We start from the raw sequence: 16,408 nt of genomic DNA on the forward strand, positions 1-16,408 counted from the left end.
CTAGCCATCTGGGCTCGTCCGGGATTTGAACCCAGGACCTCTCGCACCCTAAGCGAGAATCATACCCCTAGACCAACGAGCCACAGGAAGTGTTGGCCGTTCAATAGCAGCTCGGTGAAGTTCACACAGTATACCTTTAAACTAGCAAACACTGTTGGATGCATCCATCCATCTGTATTCACTTTCCAGGTCAGGTTGCAGTGGTTGTATGGTCAGCAAAGATGTTTAGATGCGCTGTTCTCCTTCATGGTCTTTCTGCTCTTCTTATGAGATCCCAAGGCATTTTGAAAACAGAGGAGATATGCAGCCATTTCAGTATCCTCCTGGCGTCTACTGAATTTTCCTCCTTAGTGGATTTATCGAGCTGCCAAGTATGCAGCAGTTCAACTCTAATCACCTTGTCAGCTTCCCAACAGTTCCAAACTGATCTGGTAGCCCACAAGAAGCAACCACATTGCTGCCATCTGGGCTCGTCCGGGATTTGAACCCGGGACCTCTCGCACCCAAAGCGAGAATCATACCCCTAGACCAACGAGCCATACCAAGCAAAAGCCATGTGATTGCATCTGGGAGAATTTGACTCAGCGTACCTTTCTCCCAGCAACCACTGTAGGATCCATCCATCCATCGTCCATTTGTCTTCACTTTCCTGGTCAAGTTACAGCAGCATCTACTGAAGTCTCCTCCAGCATCCACGTGTCCAGCATACCTCCCAAAGGTTAGACTAGGAACTTCAACATGTAGGTGAAGCGGTTTGACTCTCACCTCCTTCTTAGTATATCTTAGTTTCCCAACTGTTACTAAAAGTTTCAAAATTAAACAGACAACTCAGAAGAAGCAGCCTAATTCTTGAACCCTAGGGCTCGTCCAGGATTTGAACCCGGGACCTCTCACACCCTAAGTGAGAATCATACCCCTAGAGCAATGAGCCACAGAAAGAACTAACCATTCAACAGCAGCTCGGTGAAGTTTACACAGTATACATTTAAACCAGCAACCACTGTTGGATCCATTCATCTATGTGTATTCACTTTCCAGGTCAGGTTGCAATGGTTGTATGCTCAGCAAAGATGTTTAGATGCGCTCTTCCCCTTCTTACGAGATCCCAAGGCATTTTGAAAACAGAGGGGATATGCATCCATTTCAGTATCCTCCTGGCATCTACTGAATTTTCCTCCTGAGTGGATTTATCGAGCTGCCATGCCAGCCACAAGGTAGTTGGAGTTGGAGTTCAACTCCAACTACCTTGTTAGCTTCCCAACAGTTCCAAACTAGCCATCTGGGCTCGTCCGGGATTTGAACCCGGGACCTCTCGCACCCTAAGCGAGAATCATACCCCTAGACCAACGAGCCACAGGAAGTGTTGGCCGTTCAATAGCAGCTCGGTGAAGTTCACACAGTATACCTTTAAACTCACAAACATTGTTGGATGCATCCATCCATCTGTATTCACTTCCCAGGTCAGGTTGCAGTGGTTGTATGGTCAGCAAAGATGTTTAGATGCGCTGTTCTCCTTCATGGTCTTTCTGCTCTTCTTATGAGATCCCAAGGCATTTTGAAAACAGAGGAGATATGCAGCCATTTCAGTATCCTCCTGGCGTCTACTGAATTTTCCTCCTGAGTGGATTTATCGAGCTGCCATGCCAAGTATGCAGGAGTTCAACTCCAACTACCTTGTTAGCTTCCCAACAGTTCCAAACTAGGCATGTGGGCTCGTCCGGGATTTGAACCCGGGACCTCTCGCACCCTAAGCGAGAATCATACCCCTAGACCAACGAGCCACAGGCCGTTTAATAGCAGCTCGGTGAAGTTCACACAGTATACCTTTAAACTAGCAACCACTGTTGGATGCATCCATCCATCCATCTGTATTCACTTTCCAGGTCAGGTTGCAGTGGTTGTATGGTCAGCAAAGATGTTTAGATGCGCTCTTCCCCTTCATGGTCTTTCTGCTCTTCTTACGGGATACCAAAGCATTTTGAAAACAGAGGGGATATGCAGCCATTTCAGTATGCTCTTGGCATTTATTGAAGTCTCCTTTTAAGTGGATGTGTTAAATAGGCAGCAGTTCAACTCCCACCTCTTTGTTAGCTTCTCAACAGTTCCAAACTAGTCAAGTAACCTACAAGAAGCAAACACATTCCTTTCATCTTGGCTTCTCCGGGATTTGAACACGGGGCTTCTCGCACTCAAAGCCCGAATCATACCCCTAGACCAACGAGCCACTTTCCACGTGCTGTTGCAGCGGTTGCATGCTCAGCAAAAATGCCTAGATGCTCTCTTCCTCTGCCTCCTCCTCCTGCCCTTCACAGTGGATTGTGAGGCGTTTCGAGAAAAGAGTGGATATGCAGCCATTTCAGTATGCTACTGGCGTCTTCTGAAGTCTCCTAGGGGGACATGCGTAGCATACCTCCCAACTGACACCGTCAACATGTAGATGCATCTATTGAAGTCCCGTCCCAATCGGATGTGCCGAGCTGCCAAGTATACAGCAGTTTGATTCTCATATCCTTCTTAGGATGTCTTAGCATCCCAACAGTTCCAAACTTGCAAAATCAGTCAGATAGCCCACAAGAACCAACCACATTCCTCCCCTCTGGATTTGCCCGGGATTTAAAGCCGGGACCTCTCGCACCCGAAGCGAGAATCATACCCCTAGGCCAGCGAGCCACTAACAACGTGCTATGTAGGATTTCCCCTGCAGTGAATGCTGTTCAGGTTTGACTTACTTTAAAATAATCTTCGACGTGTAGGTTTTTCCTTGACTCTTTTCATGACTTCACTTATGGATTCAGCTTTGTGATAATTGTCTAGAAATCAGAAAAAAAATTGGTGGAATGAATAAACTATCTTACAAAGGAGGTCCATACACTGAGTCTTGAACTCAAGTCTTCAATATCATAGACGACTGTGCTGATTACCAAGCCAAAGAGAATACCTTGCCAATGTACAGACAGACCTCTACCTATTTATACACTCATAACACAGAGACAGCACAGCGTGTAACATGTAGAGAAGAACTTCAAAGGCGATTCTTGTTTTACACTTTTCATTTACTGCATATTTTTTACAACCTAACTTTGTGGAAAGGAGAAGGGGAGCAACAGGTTATGGAGAGTCCCTTGGGAGTTCTTAGCGTGTGTCAGTAGCTCAGCTTTGGCCCTGTTTACACCTGGTATTAACATCTGTCTCGGGTGATCCGATCACAAGTGGGCAGCTTTAAGTACGGGTGTAAACGCACCCAAGACGCATTGAGGACGGATTGAGATCTGATCACTCAGACCACATTCGAAGGTGGTCTGGGCCACATGTGGCCACATTCTTTTAGTAGTGTAAACGCAATGCGTCCTGGGCCACATTGAAGGACCGCCTACTCAACTGATGTCCTCTATTTTCCGGCAGACTAGGCACAAGACCCTCCGTCCAAAGCTGTTCAAGTTGTTTGATAACAGGATAAACAAATTATTTTGTTTTTCATGTGAATTAAAAACGGAACCCACCTCCTGTTTTTCCTGTTTTTCTCGTTCCCCTAACCGGTTTCCCTCTTCAAATCGACAATTAGAATATAAATTAAACCATTCATTTTTCGCTTGTCTGTCTAAAAAAATATTTCAGAAGCTAAACGTTGCTGGATAGTCTCTTCTGTCCCGTCAAGTTGATAACAATAGTTTTTAGTTTTGCTGCGTTGCTCAACATAATGAGCTCAATATTTATCAGGAGGATGACTGCTTTACTCCAAACAGTTTCACTGTATGAACCTGGACTTTGTGTGTAACAGATGACTTACTGCATGTGTAGAAGAATACAGAACATTAATTAACATTAGATCCTGACTGACCCTGTTGGTGTGTCGGATATTTGAAGAATTAAGTTATGCTGCTGTGTCTTGTGCGTACATGCATACAGTGTCTCTGAATGGAGAGACACAGCTGCTCAGAGATCGTTGCATAACTCTCTCTCTCTCTCGCTCGATGCGGAATGTTTATATATATCCTGAACATTTATCATGTCTGTGTTTATTTGCATATAGAGTGGGGAAGTGAGATCTGATCACAAGTGGTCACTCAGGATGCATGTGGAGATGCATGTTAATACCAGGTGTAAACAGGGCCTTCATCTCTGGGGAACACCCATAACTCTGAGAGAGATGTCCAAACAGGGAAATGTGTGTCATGCAGCAGGTGGATGTGACTCCCCTCATTGAGACATGCTGATAGATGTAACAGTGGAGCACAGGGGAGAGACTGAGATAGCGATGTAACCAACCTGCACGCTGGTATTTGACATGGTTTTCTTTTTCTTCCCAAAAACAAATAATTTTTAAAAAATTTGTACAAAAAAATGTTCATAAAAAAACACTATTTGTGCTTTGCCATATAATGTATTTGTACTCAGGCACTCCTAGTGCATAAGGTGACGTAGAATGTTGTAAGACCAAAAGCCAAACAAAAGCAAAGAGTTGGTAGCCGGGGAAGAAGAGAGAGCCATGCTGATGACTGGGGCTTTTATATCCTACGGGAGCACTGGGCCCAGGTGCTCCACATCAGGTTGGCCACCACAATCAACTTCTCAGGCACCTTAATGACAGCACAAGTTAATACACACACACACATTCAGACTGTGCAGGGGTTGTCACAACACATACGACACAATCATACAGTGCATCTGCAAGGCTGTAGCTGCAGTCATTTCGTACAGGTTTCTGAATAAAGGAATCCACCGGAGAGATGTAATAGCTCATCTGAATGGATTCTTCAGTAATGTTGTCAGATGGGGAAACCTCAGCATTTAACCCTATGAGATTGAAATGCCTCCTCCTGATGAAGACATCTACTAAATGAGGTCATATTTTAGGACACACTCAGGACAGAAGGAGCCACTCTGAAGAAACCGAGAAAAACAGACATCAAAATTACTGTCAGTGGAGTCATTTTGCCACTTTAGACACCTTTGGATGATCCTGATAATCACATAAAATGCCATTCAGTTTCACTTTATTCATTGAAACTGACATCGTGTTAATGGGGTTATTTTGTGTGGTCTTGCCCTAATTAATCAGTAGCCAATGAAACATCCATCTGTCGACATAATCTTCATTTGGTACAGCTGCTTATTTTTAGGATGGGATACCTAAAATGTAAAGAAAGAAAAGGTAATGTAGCATCTGACTAAAATGTAACTATATAAATGTAAGCATAAGATTTCACAAATTTCACTTGATGCCAACATTGGACCATAATTACAGCATATGAAAAGGACCAATAAATATTAAGTTGTCACCGAAAGACAGGCTAACACTAAAATGAAAATCTTAACCATATTCTGATTTAAAGCAGGGGTAAACCCAGCTGCTCAAGAAGCTCAGCGCTCCTATTGTTCTAATGAAAAGCTGTTATCTGTCTAATTAGCATGTGAATGACTGACTTTGTTTAAAAATGTGTCAATTTTAAACTAGTTCTATGATGTACATCCTGTTTTAACAAACAGCTTCCACGCGTCATGTGATGTATGTAAGATGATATGCTATGACTCAACATGAATAAACAAAGTGGACTCTTAAAAACACAGATTAACTCGAAGACCTCTGAAGATTTATTTGTCTGCATTTGCACAAACAAGTTCTGTCTGTTTCTTGTGGAAGAATGCATTTGTTATATGACTGGAAACACTGTCATGATGTTGTGTCTAATCTCACAAAGGGCATATGACATCACCTACTGCAGAGCCGTACACTGGAGATGGAGTGTAAACACTGACAATGACACATATAGTGGTAATGTGGCCACAAGCCCAGAACCAGCAGTTGAGCAGATTAAATCCTCATTCAGATGGGATTTGTTTTAAGGACAACGTGCTAAAATAAGTGCTAACAAAGGACATCTGCTGCTTGGAAATTTATATGGGATAAGACATCACTGTAAACACTCAGTCATGGTGTTGTCTACTTCATTTACAGGTTGTCCTCACACCGAAAATCTAACATGTGAAATGTTACAGTAGATGTTAGAAGAACAGAGCAGCTCTCTGAACAATGGAATAACAGGAGGTGTGCATTCTAACATGCACAAATTAATTAAAGTTGTGCTAATATTAAACTAATAAGATATGACATTTAATAAAAAAAAATCCAACTGATGAGAAGCCTAAATAATTAAAGTTTGATATAATTCTTTATGTATATATTCTAAGGCCAAAGATCATGAGTTACTATAGAAACATTTTAACATATTATAGTGATGTTATAAATTAAAATATATTAACATGACTCTGACTCTACCACATACTTTTTAAGCATCTAGAGAAGTAGTATGCATTGGTTGAAATGATGGGTAAGGCTTTATTTCATGAGTCTGTAAATTCCTAATAATTTCCTTGGAGGTTTCCTGGAAAGGACGATGTAATTTGTATCTAATTATACAAGTTAATTGAAGGTTAAAGAGAGACAATGTTCAATCGGTACACTTCCAGTTAATTAATTCCAATTAACTGCTGCTAGTGTAATTTAGAGTCTTTTAGTCAGTGCACAGCAGGTCAGCTGAACATGCAAAAATGTAAAATTTGTCCACAGGCAAGCAAACAATTAATATAAAATAAACAGTATATAAAGACTAACATTTCCAACAATAAATTAAAGCTATAATATGTAACCATTCTCCAATAAAATGTCTATTACAACTAGAACTATGTTATATATTTTGTTAAGTTGTGTACTTACATTATCCCAAATGTTTCTAACAATTTTCAAACCTAGAGAAATCAGTCATTTTAATCAAGGTAATGGTCCCTTTCATTTGGTCGCCTGTCAATGGCGTCAGACCCCCTCTACCAAAGAGTATACAGTCACAAGATGGTGATCATCTTATGTGCATGCGTCGGTTGATGTCATGGTAGTAAACAGCTACACCGCTGTCTACTAAAGAGTATATGCGTACAAGATAATATGTGGATGTTGTTGTTATCCGCCAGAAAATTGACTTTTATCAGTTTTAAGGAACATTTTTATGATGAACTTTTTAGATCTTGGTTGTTGTTAAATATATATTTTAACCGGATGAAGAATTTTAGTCATCAGACGTCTCAATCTTACGTTATCAGAGAAACAAGCTGAGCAAACGTTAGCGGCTGCTTGGCTCACACACAGTCCCTCCTAGATGTCCTCTGTCTGCCAAAGAGCCTTAGAGAAACACTGATTTTTAACGTGAAACAGCTTTATTCATTGTTTTTACTGGTTGTAATCTCTGTGTTCGTTTTGGAGAAGAGGAGACAGATAATTTGGCTACCAATAAAAACCTTTTGAATGATGAACTCTGAAGTAATCCTAACCGAGAGAAGCTGACTGCAATGATGGCAATGGTGGTTGTTTAACAATGAAGACAACAACTCTCATGATCCCATGCTACTTCACAACGTCATCAAACTCCGTCTTTTGTAATTGTTTTGAGAGACCCCTAGTGGCAGAAATTACATACTGTGCGTTTAATGATGAATACACAACTAAATCAAATAACTATTGATTTTGTACAGCAGAGTATTGGGGCCAGTTTTTGGAAAAAAATAATTGGAAATTTCGAGAATAAAGTTGAAATATTTTGAGAAAAAAGTTATAAAAGTCAATATTTCAAGAAGGAAGTCGTAACATTACTAAATTTTAACAGTCCAACGTATTAAAAAGATGAGTACAGTCTGTCAGCCTTTACATGTCAAATGAGTGATATTGATAACCTGAAGTTACAAGTTTCACCAATAAGCACCTTATTATCAGATATTTTAGGATATTGAAATGAAATGATAGGATGTATGAGTCAGTAACTGGACTTGTTTTTAAGCAGCAGCTGGACCATCTCACTCAGAACGACACAGTGATATGACTGTCTGACAGACACACAGCCCAATTTGGGACTGTCTGAGGAGAAAACATTTGGGGAAGTGGCTATATGCTGCTGTTTATTGGAGGTGGAAAAATTAATAAGACGTACATTTGCCAAACCAACCACTAGTCCTGATCCTTGAAGCCTCTTCTCTTAACCAAAACAAAACACTTATAATAAGTAAGCAAATCTCGTCTTTATGTGGTTTATTGTCCACACAAATCTTAACTTCCCCACCTCTGTTACAGCACAGCACACTCTACTTCCCTATGTTTTTTAATGGGAAGCATCCTGGAGAGAGTGACAGTCCCAAATTGAACTAGGTACCTCTCTTCAGATGGAGCTAGTCATGGTGTCAGGCATCTTTAAAAAATATTACAGTTCATGCCATTAATGTTTCCCCTAAGCATAACATGTGTCACCTACAAACTGAACCGGCAAGCCACAAAGCTAATTTATCAAGTGTTGTCCTCAGGGGTTAAGACGCCGAACATGAACCTTGACGACCCCAGTTTGAGTCCAGCCAGGGATATTTGTTGCATTTCTCTCTCCCTTATTTCCTGTCACCTCCCTAGTGTCTGTTATAAAGGCTTCCAATGTCCCTCAAAAGTGTTTTCTTTGTATTTTGTGACTCTAAAACACCTTACCTTTTGCTGCTGGGTAATGCAACCAAACAATGGAAAGTTGGCTATTAAAGCTGCAGGTTATTGATGGTAAGTTAGGTTACATTTTTCATGCAGGCTTGGTGTATCACAACACCGATCTCATGCTGGTTTATATGGCAGATAATCAATTCTACATAATGATAATTTTATAATGATTTCTTGTGCACAAAATGTTATTGGAATATGTAACAGATACTTTTAGAGGCCACTGTTTGTGCTGATGATGAACATTTAAGGCTGCTCTAATAACAGACTCTACAGTTCCACTCAGTTCTACTTTTAGCTCATTGTTTTGATTTTATGGCTTGCAACTGAACAGTTTCTGTTTCACTCATACCTCTGTAATCAACCTCCTTCCTAGCAGCACAGAGCTGTTTTCAGCAAACAAGTTCTGATGTATCCACTGTGTGCTACATGTGAGGAAACCAAATAGTGGACAGACAAAGATAGTCTAGTTTAGGGACTAGTCGTTGAACACAGTGGGCCATTTAGCAGCTAAAGATAAATATATATATATGTATATATATACATATATCTATTTCCAGAGGAAAATAGATTGTGTGAGAATTGTGATTTGGGTGAAGTGGAAAGTGAGTCCCATTTTCTATTGTACTGTACAAATTATGATGGCTTAAGAGAGCTACTGTTTCATGAAATTGCTCGACTAAACCCTGAAATATTTTGGTGTTCAGATGACCAAAAACTGGAATGGCTGTTTAATTTTGATGTATTTAAGTTTGCTAACTTTATCTCAAAAGCCTGGAAAAGAAGGCAAGATAGATTGTTTAATTAATGTTTACTAGACTTTTCAGTAATATATGGCAAGCTCCCAACTGTAATTCAGGATGTCTGTACTATTTAATGATTGTCTCTAGATCTGAAGATGAAAGATTTTCTTTTTACAATATATACATTGTACTCTGGTCCTGGCTTGTTGGAATTCATGGTGTCTTGTAAGCCCATGTGGGCTGGGCATACAGTTGTATGCATGACACAATATTAAAAATGTCATTCATTCATTTCATTCATTCATATAAAGGAGTCGGTGAAACCCAAAACAGAGCTTAAAGGAGAGTGAATTTTGGACTAATTTATTGGGTGACAGACACACGGCTCCAAATGAGTGCTGATGTTGCTCAATGTCTGCTGGATATTAAATTAGGCAAGTTAGCTAACAAGTCCCCCTCCACTCAAAAATGTGTTACTGTTGTTACTTTTTGATGTTTGAGCTTCACTGCACTGAAGAGGTTGACACTGGAAAGCTGTTCTCTCATTGATCTGCTGAAGGTGGAAAGTTTCTCTGTGCTCACCTTAAATTTAAGTAAAAGGCGTGTTCCTACGAGCCAAACGTGGTCCAGTGTACAACTTACACAAGTGTGATGAGGAAACCTGAACCTCCAGTGCTCATACACTGAGAATAGACTTTTCAGTGAAGTAGGAGACATCTTGTATCCAGCAGTTGAACTTTGGAAATGAAAATTATTTGCATATTCATAGATTCTGGATTTTTTAATGAGGGAAAAGGAGTAGATGTCATTGGTAAGAATTTCTAGCAAGGTAATTTAAATTTTTTGTGGAATAAGACATATCAGACACAAAATATTATTCAAAGCAGTATTTTTATATGTCTTAAAGAGAGCCTTTAACAACTTTTTAAGATAATAATATGTCAGTATTGTGTTACAGCCCTCAGTGGTCCAAAACATCAATCTAAACTCAGCTGATGCGTTAAAGACATTGTGCTTTATTCAAATTCAATAACAATGCCAATACCTTTAATGTTTAGCATTCTCAAACTAGAGCCCTCTCTTTCTATAAAACACAAACACACAGTCTTGATGGACTCTCAGTGACATGCTTAATGGAGCCCACAGTTTGTATGTGGCTCAGTGATGAATATCAGCCAGTGACATCCCATCCTCAACCTTTTTCATGCTAATTATCCTTCCAGAGCAGGGGAGACGGATTTGGTGTTTCTGCACAGACTGGCATGAGCTCATGGTCCTCCTGGTGAATAATGGCTTTCTAATGGCAATATTAACCTACTGGACAGACAGAAGTGCTTAATGTCTCCTATGATTAAGCCGTGAGAGCTGTAATGTCAGAGGTCAGATGCTCTAGGCGATGAGTGGGATTATCAAGACACTATGCGAGTGATGATTTAAGCACAGAAAGCGAGGCCAATTGAACAGTGTGCTACTATAAACTGCAGAGTGATTTTCTTTTGTTTTGTTTTTCGGACTGTAGCTCACCGCATTAGCTCACAGTTTGGGATGTACAGTAGTGGAGGGTGAGCACACAGTTTCCTACTCTTTCATTTGGGGAACAAAATATCTGGTTAGGCTGATCTTCATGACCTAAATTGACTGCACACATTGTAAAAGATCATTTATTTTCAATCTGGCTCTACATATTCGCTCTTCACATTCAAATTTTAGATTAAGTTCATATAACTAAGCAGACTTTCATCACAAATACTTAACAGTCAAAAAAAACCAAAATGAAATAGCACATTGAAAAGACATAGCAATTTATCACATTGTGCTAATAAAGCTAATGTTACCAAGCATAAATAGTCGTACATGATTAAGAGAATACAAGGAATAAAAAAACATCCAAGAAATTAGATTAGAGTTTAATTAATTTTCAGATTAATTAAAAAAGTACAATACTTGCTTGGCAGATACAGAGAAGTTTGTTTGAATAGATCACAGAAAGAACACTAAATTTTTGACAGTGGGTAGTGACAGTGAAATAAAAAGGCATAAAGAAAAGGGTAGATGCACACAGTCACAGCAGACACATTCAACCAACATGCACAATCATACTGATAGCAGGCATAGATTGAGTGTTGAGATGCAGCAAACAGGATGCAGAGTTTCAGTGAGTCCCCAGCTAGATGTTTCTGCATCACTGCTGTCAAGACTAGAATCATATAAGAAGACTGTATTACTCTGATGTGTGGAGTTTTTCCCTCATGCCTGAAGAAACAAGGCCATGAAAGCTACAACAAACACAACCCTAACAATCAACAACAACAACTAGTCAGCAGGTGGACATGGGGTCTCCTTGGACAAGCCAAGAGGAGGAGGAGTCAAGATAAAAGTAGTAAAAAAGAAAGGGGTGTAAAAATAAAAATACTCACTGCACACTATGAGGATTAACTCCTCCAGAAATCATGTTTGTACTATGTGCAGAAGGTTTTTGACTGTCTAACTGAACATTTCCACAGATCTCCCTTAATCAGACAGATAGTTCCAGCAATGGGCTGCTCAGTAATTTGAAATACATATTTTGCAAGGAGTGTTTCCTTTGCCTAAAACAAAACAAAACAAAACAAACAAACAAACAAAAAAATGTAGCCTTTGAACATAATTCAGATAGTTTTTCCAACATAATTAGGAAAACAAGTTAATATACAAATGCAGTTTCTAGGAGACAAGGCTGATTTCGGAGTGTTGTATGGGTTGCCAAGATCCCTGTTAAAATAGACAAAGAATTACAGCAAGCTTATATTTAATTTTGTGTTTTACAACACAGCAACATTATATACACAATTATGGAAAGACAGAATAAAGGTATGTTCAGACTGAATGCAAAGTGGATTTAGGAGTAGCAAGAATTTTTGCACAAAAACGTGCAACCCCAGTTTATGAATGTAGAGAGACAAGGACAAAAGTGAAGGGTCTGGAAAACAATAACAGAAGGAACTGGAGTTCCTGTTGAGTCTTGAGATCAGTCAGAGGCTGAACAGCCACAGAAACACATGTGTGTACATTTCTAATTATCTTATGTCTACAGTCAGTACTGTGTGTAATGTGAGAGGTGTTGCTTGTAGTAATGAACCCACAGAAAATTATCACCTGACTCTGCAGTTCCTCTCAGTTCTATGAAGCTTTTTTTTTCATCGTTCAGCTTGTTTTCATTTGCTGGCCCACTTTAATGTTTTGATGAGCTCTCACTGCTCTGATCACTGCCATTTTCAGCCACAGCATAAAAACTCTGAAAATCCACTGTACAGTTAGTTCCTGACCAGCACTGAACAGCAGACACACAAAATCAGTGACTACTTGGTGAAGCAAGTAGAACACTTAGTAGTTTAAGAGCCAAATATTTTTTCTGAGAATGAATGCTAGTTATTTTTAGTTTGTTAGATGTGTAAATAGCAACTGTCTGCTAAAAAGTTCACTCTATCAACTTAAAAAGTGATAATATGTCAGTCTTACATATAGTTGGGCAACATGGTTAGGGTAAGTCTCTATTTAAACCAGGGAGTGTCTACTGGGGCCTGATGACAGCTATGAGCTAACAGAGAACTTCAGCCTGTGTTTCTAAGGATAGCTTTCTTCACTAGGATTATATTTGGTTGTGTCAGTCTGTGTTATGTTCACAGTGTAAACAAATGTGTTGGAATGTGATTTTGTGTGGCCACTTACTGCTGCAGGACATCTCATCCAGTTTTAATACCAGATACATAATAGACAACAGAGGGATTTGAGACCCAAGAAATAAGCTCCACATTTTCTTGAGTCATGAATTATCTTGAATCTGAAGGGATACCAAGGCTCCCACTGCCCATTCCTCCTTAAGGTTGAAGTTTGTTGGCATCTCTGTGGGGAGTCAAACTGATTGACAAATTTAATTGTTTTGTTCTCACTGATATGAAGTGTAATAACCTGATTCACATCAGTTATTTTGTATTTTTTTCTCTCATCTTAAATATGTGAATTATTGCCAATTATTGATAAGATACATAAGTCCTCTTCAGCTAATTTATTAGATTTATTGAAATGCTTCATGTATCTTTAATAAGTTATCATTCAACTATCCGTATACCACTATGTTCTGACAGTGAATTGGTGATTTACAGTAAATATACACTCACCTGCCACTTCATTAGGTACACCTGTGCAGTCTAATGCAATCCAATACAACAGCTCTGCCATAAATTCTACTTTTATGAAACTAATACATTTTCAATTTTAGTTGACATTGTCAGAAAGGTGATAATTCTTCTTCATGTTTATTATTGAGGTCGTAGTGAGTGGTGGTGGTGTACTGGAATACATTATATTGAAAAGTGTTCCTAATTTTTTGCCTCCCTCATGTATTTTAATGGCATGGACAAAATATTAGGAACACCATTCAAAAAAGCTGCAGCGAAGAGTGCAGACAGATCTCCGCTGAAGCTGGCTTATGCTTGGGGAAATTCAGCAGCACTGAAATGACTGTCAGCGGGAGGGAGTGTCACATTGGTTAACAGCCCCCAGAGTATTAACCATTAGAGGGCCCTGCCTGTGCTTATAGAACTAGGGTTACAAAATCATAACCTTTGCTATTGTCACTGTTAACCCTCTGTTTAATGAATTAATTTAAAGGAGGTGGGGCAAACCCATGCAAAACCTTATACATAAAATGCAATATTTAAAATTTTTAAAGTTCTTAAAGCTCAATAAATGATATTTTCCAGTAAGTTACAATGATGGAATGAGAGTGGTTTGTTTTTTTTAAATCAAAAACTTTTATGACTTTCTTGAAGAGCGATTCTGTTGGTTTAAATGTTGTTACACCTGTAAGTGACCAGTTAGTAAAATGGTACTTTATGTGTGAAAAAAACATTGATATTTCAAGATGCATTCAGATGAATAAAATTAATCTGCAAAAGTAATTTCTCCTGTGCTCAGCCTTTTGAAATTCAGTTGTCAGGCCATGGATCTGCTGCATTTGATGAATTTAATTGGAAGGTCATGAAAGGAAGCACACTTTAGATTCATGAAATAAAACTATAATCAGTTCCTCTCTGTTGTGAGGCTCTGAACAGATGTGTGAAGTGAAAGATGACATTTTACATAAACAAATAAATTGAATTTCTTTTGTGTTGGGTGCATCTCTCTGTTTTTCAGAAAGAGATAAAGACACATTTCCTCTTATGCACAAATGTCAATGGAAAAATAATATTCAATCTGAAAGACTTACAGTCAACAAAAGAATTTATTATGTTCCAGCTCAGACATATCCCAGGAAAAGGTCGGTTATGAGAATCTGCTGCTTTAGTTGCAGAGAGGTGGTTTTATTGTACTGATTCACTGTTTCTCTCACAGTAGGCACACAATTCATTAAACATTGTAATGGTTTAGAGGCTCAAAGTAGACCAACCATGCAACAATTTAAAATAGGTGTCTACAGTCTTGCTTTTTAGATTTACAACACCTTAGTAATTGCTATTGCCATGAATAAGAAACATGCAGTGATTTCTTCGTTTAAAGAAATGGTTTGACACTTTGGGAAATACTCTTATTCACTTTCTTGCTGAGAGTTAGATGATACCTCTCTCATATCTGGCATTTAAGTCAGAGACAAACTAGCAGTTTCCCCCTGTTTCCAGTCTTTATGCAAAGCTAAGCTAACTGTCTCCTGGCGCGGAGTGGTATCTATCTTCTTATTTAACTCTTGGCAACAAAGGAATTGAGGATATTTGCCAAAATATCCAACTATTCCTTTAATACTGGCAGTTTTCATCTTATCCCTGTACTCATTCACACATATCAGGCTAACCAGTTTTTAAGCAATTGGAGTCTGAAACAAACATGACTTTTTAAAATAATTCACAGGTTCTTTACTCCTATAAGACTGTCTTATACTTTGGCACCTTAAAGCTGCACTAACGACTATTTGTTAGTGCATTTTACCGTCTTTTAGCTCATTGTTTCGGTTTTACAGCCTGCAACTTTACCTCTTTTCCAGTCATCACAGGCAGCTGTTTTCATTGAAAAAACTCATATAAACCCACTGTAAGCAACCTGATGAGCACCAAACGGAAGACAAAGTTGAACATAGTAAAAAGGCAGATATTTTTCTCAAGAATTGCTACACACTAAAACAAAACCAAAGCCCAATACTTTTAATGGCACAGAAGTGCCATTGAAAATAAACAAATAAAATGCTGGAGTTGCTGTGTCTGTTGAATGTGAAAATAGGCAACTGCTCACTAACCAATAATGTTTACTATATTAACGACATTTTTGTGTTTGCAGCTGAAACAAAGTATAGTATATCCATACTGTTGAGGATTTAAGTATGGAAGAATCTTAAAACAGGCCTCAATGAAATATTTCTCATCATTTTCTTTTGGAGTCTAACTTTAGCTTATTTTGAAAAGTAGGTTTTATTCATTAATAATGAGCATAATCTTCTTGAATCAAATGAATATAGCTGCAAGACATGTGGGCTGTTCTGCGGCCAGACTGGAGAATTGGGTCCAGGTACCAATTCTGATCACATGGAAGTTTCCAAATACAAAATCTAAATGACCCACATAAGCACAAGCACTCATACTCTTCTCTGACAGGTATTAATCTTGATGGAAGCCACAATATTGATTTACTTGTGAGCAATTCCAGACACCCCCAAATATGGTACCATCTCTGACCGAAACAATAATAAAAATGGGTAAATGCAATTTATTTCTCTGTCTGTCTGTCTCTCAGACTCTGACACACACACATACTCACTCACCCATACAGAAGCTAATAATAAAAGCATTGGCCACCTACCATTTTGGTGAGTAGACCAAGCCTTTCTAATTGAGCATAGTTTCGTAGTGTTTTTCTCAGAAACCACTCACCCCCTGTAATCATGTCTTGATTGCATCAATCAAGAATCACACAGCCTTAAATGACAGGAATTGATCCATTGAGACCAGACATTCATCGCCTGTTGTCTTGATTCTGAAATTTTGGCCAAATTTTGGGGTATTTTGAGATACTGATGGATGGACACTCCTCCACTTCAATATTCCAGGCACCGTTCTTTTAGTGGGGTGTGAAAAAGCACACAGCACGCATTGGCATCAAGGTGGTCTCTATGTGTGCAAAG

The 16,408-nt window shown here is 39.0% G+C and overlaps 4 non-coding genes across 4 annotated transcripts; all 4 read right to left on the reverse strand.

The window, feature by feature from the left end:
• Window positions 1-10: 10 nt before the first annotated feature.
• trnap-agg lies at window positions 11-82 on the reverse strand. Its single transcript has one exon. It is a non-coding gene; the product is annotated as a tRNA-Pro (tRNA).
• Window positions 83-466: 384 nt separating this feature from the next.
• On the reverse strand, window positions 467-538 carry trnap-ugg. Its single transcript has one exon. It is a non-coding gene; the product is annotated as a tRNA-Pro (tRNA).
• Window positions 539-1,281: 743 nt separating this feature from the next.
• trnap-agg lies at window positions 1,282-1,353 on the reverse strand. The gene has a single exon. It is a non-coding gene; the product is annotated as a tRNA-Pro (tRNA).
• A 356-nt stretch (window positions 1,354-1,709) lies between these two features.
• Window positions 1,710-1,781, reverse strand: trnap-agg. The gene has a single exon. It is a non-coding gene; the product is annotated as a tRNA-Pro (tRNA).
• Between the last annotated feature and the right edge of the window lie 14,627 nt (window positions 1,782-16,408).

The sequence above is a fragment of the Thunnus albacares genome, chromosome 3 (assembly GCF_914725855.1).
Source record: "Thunnus albacares chromosome 3, fThuAlb1.1, whole genome shotgun sequence".
Classification (NCBI taxonomy): Eukaryota; Metazoa; Chordata; class Actinopteri; order Scombriformes; family Scombridae; genus Thunnus; species Thunnus albacares.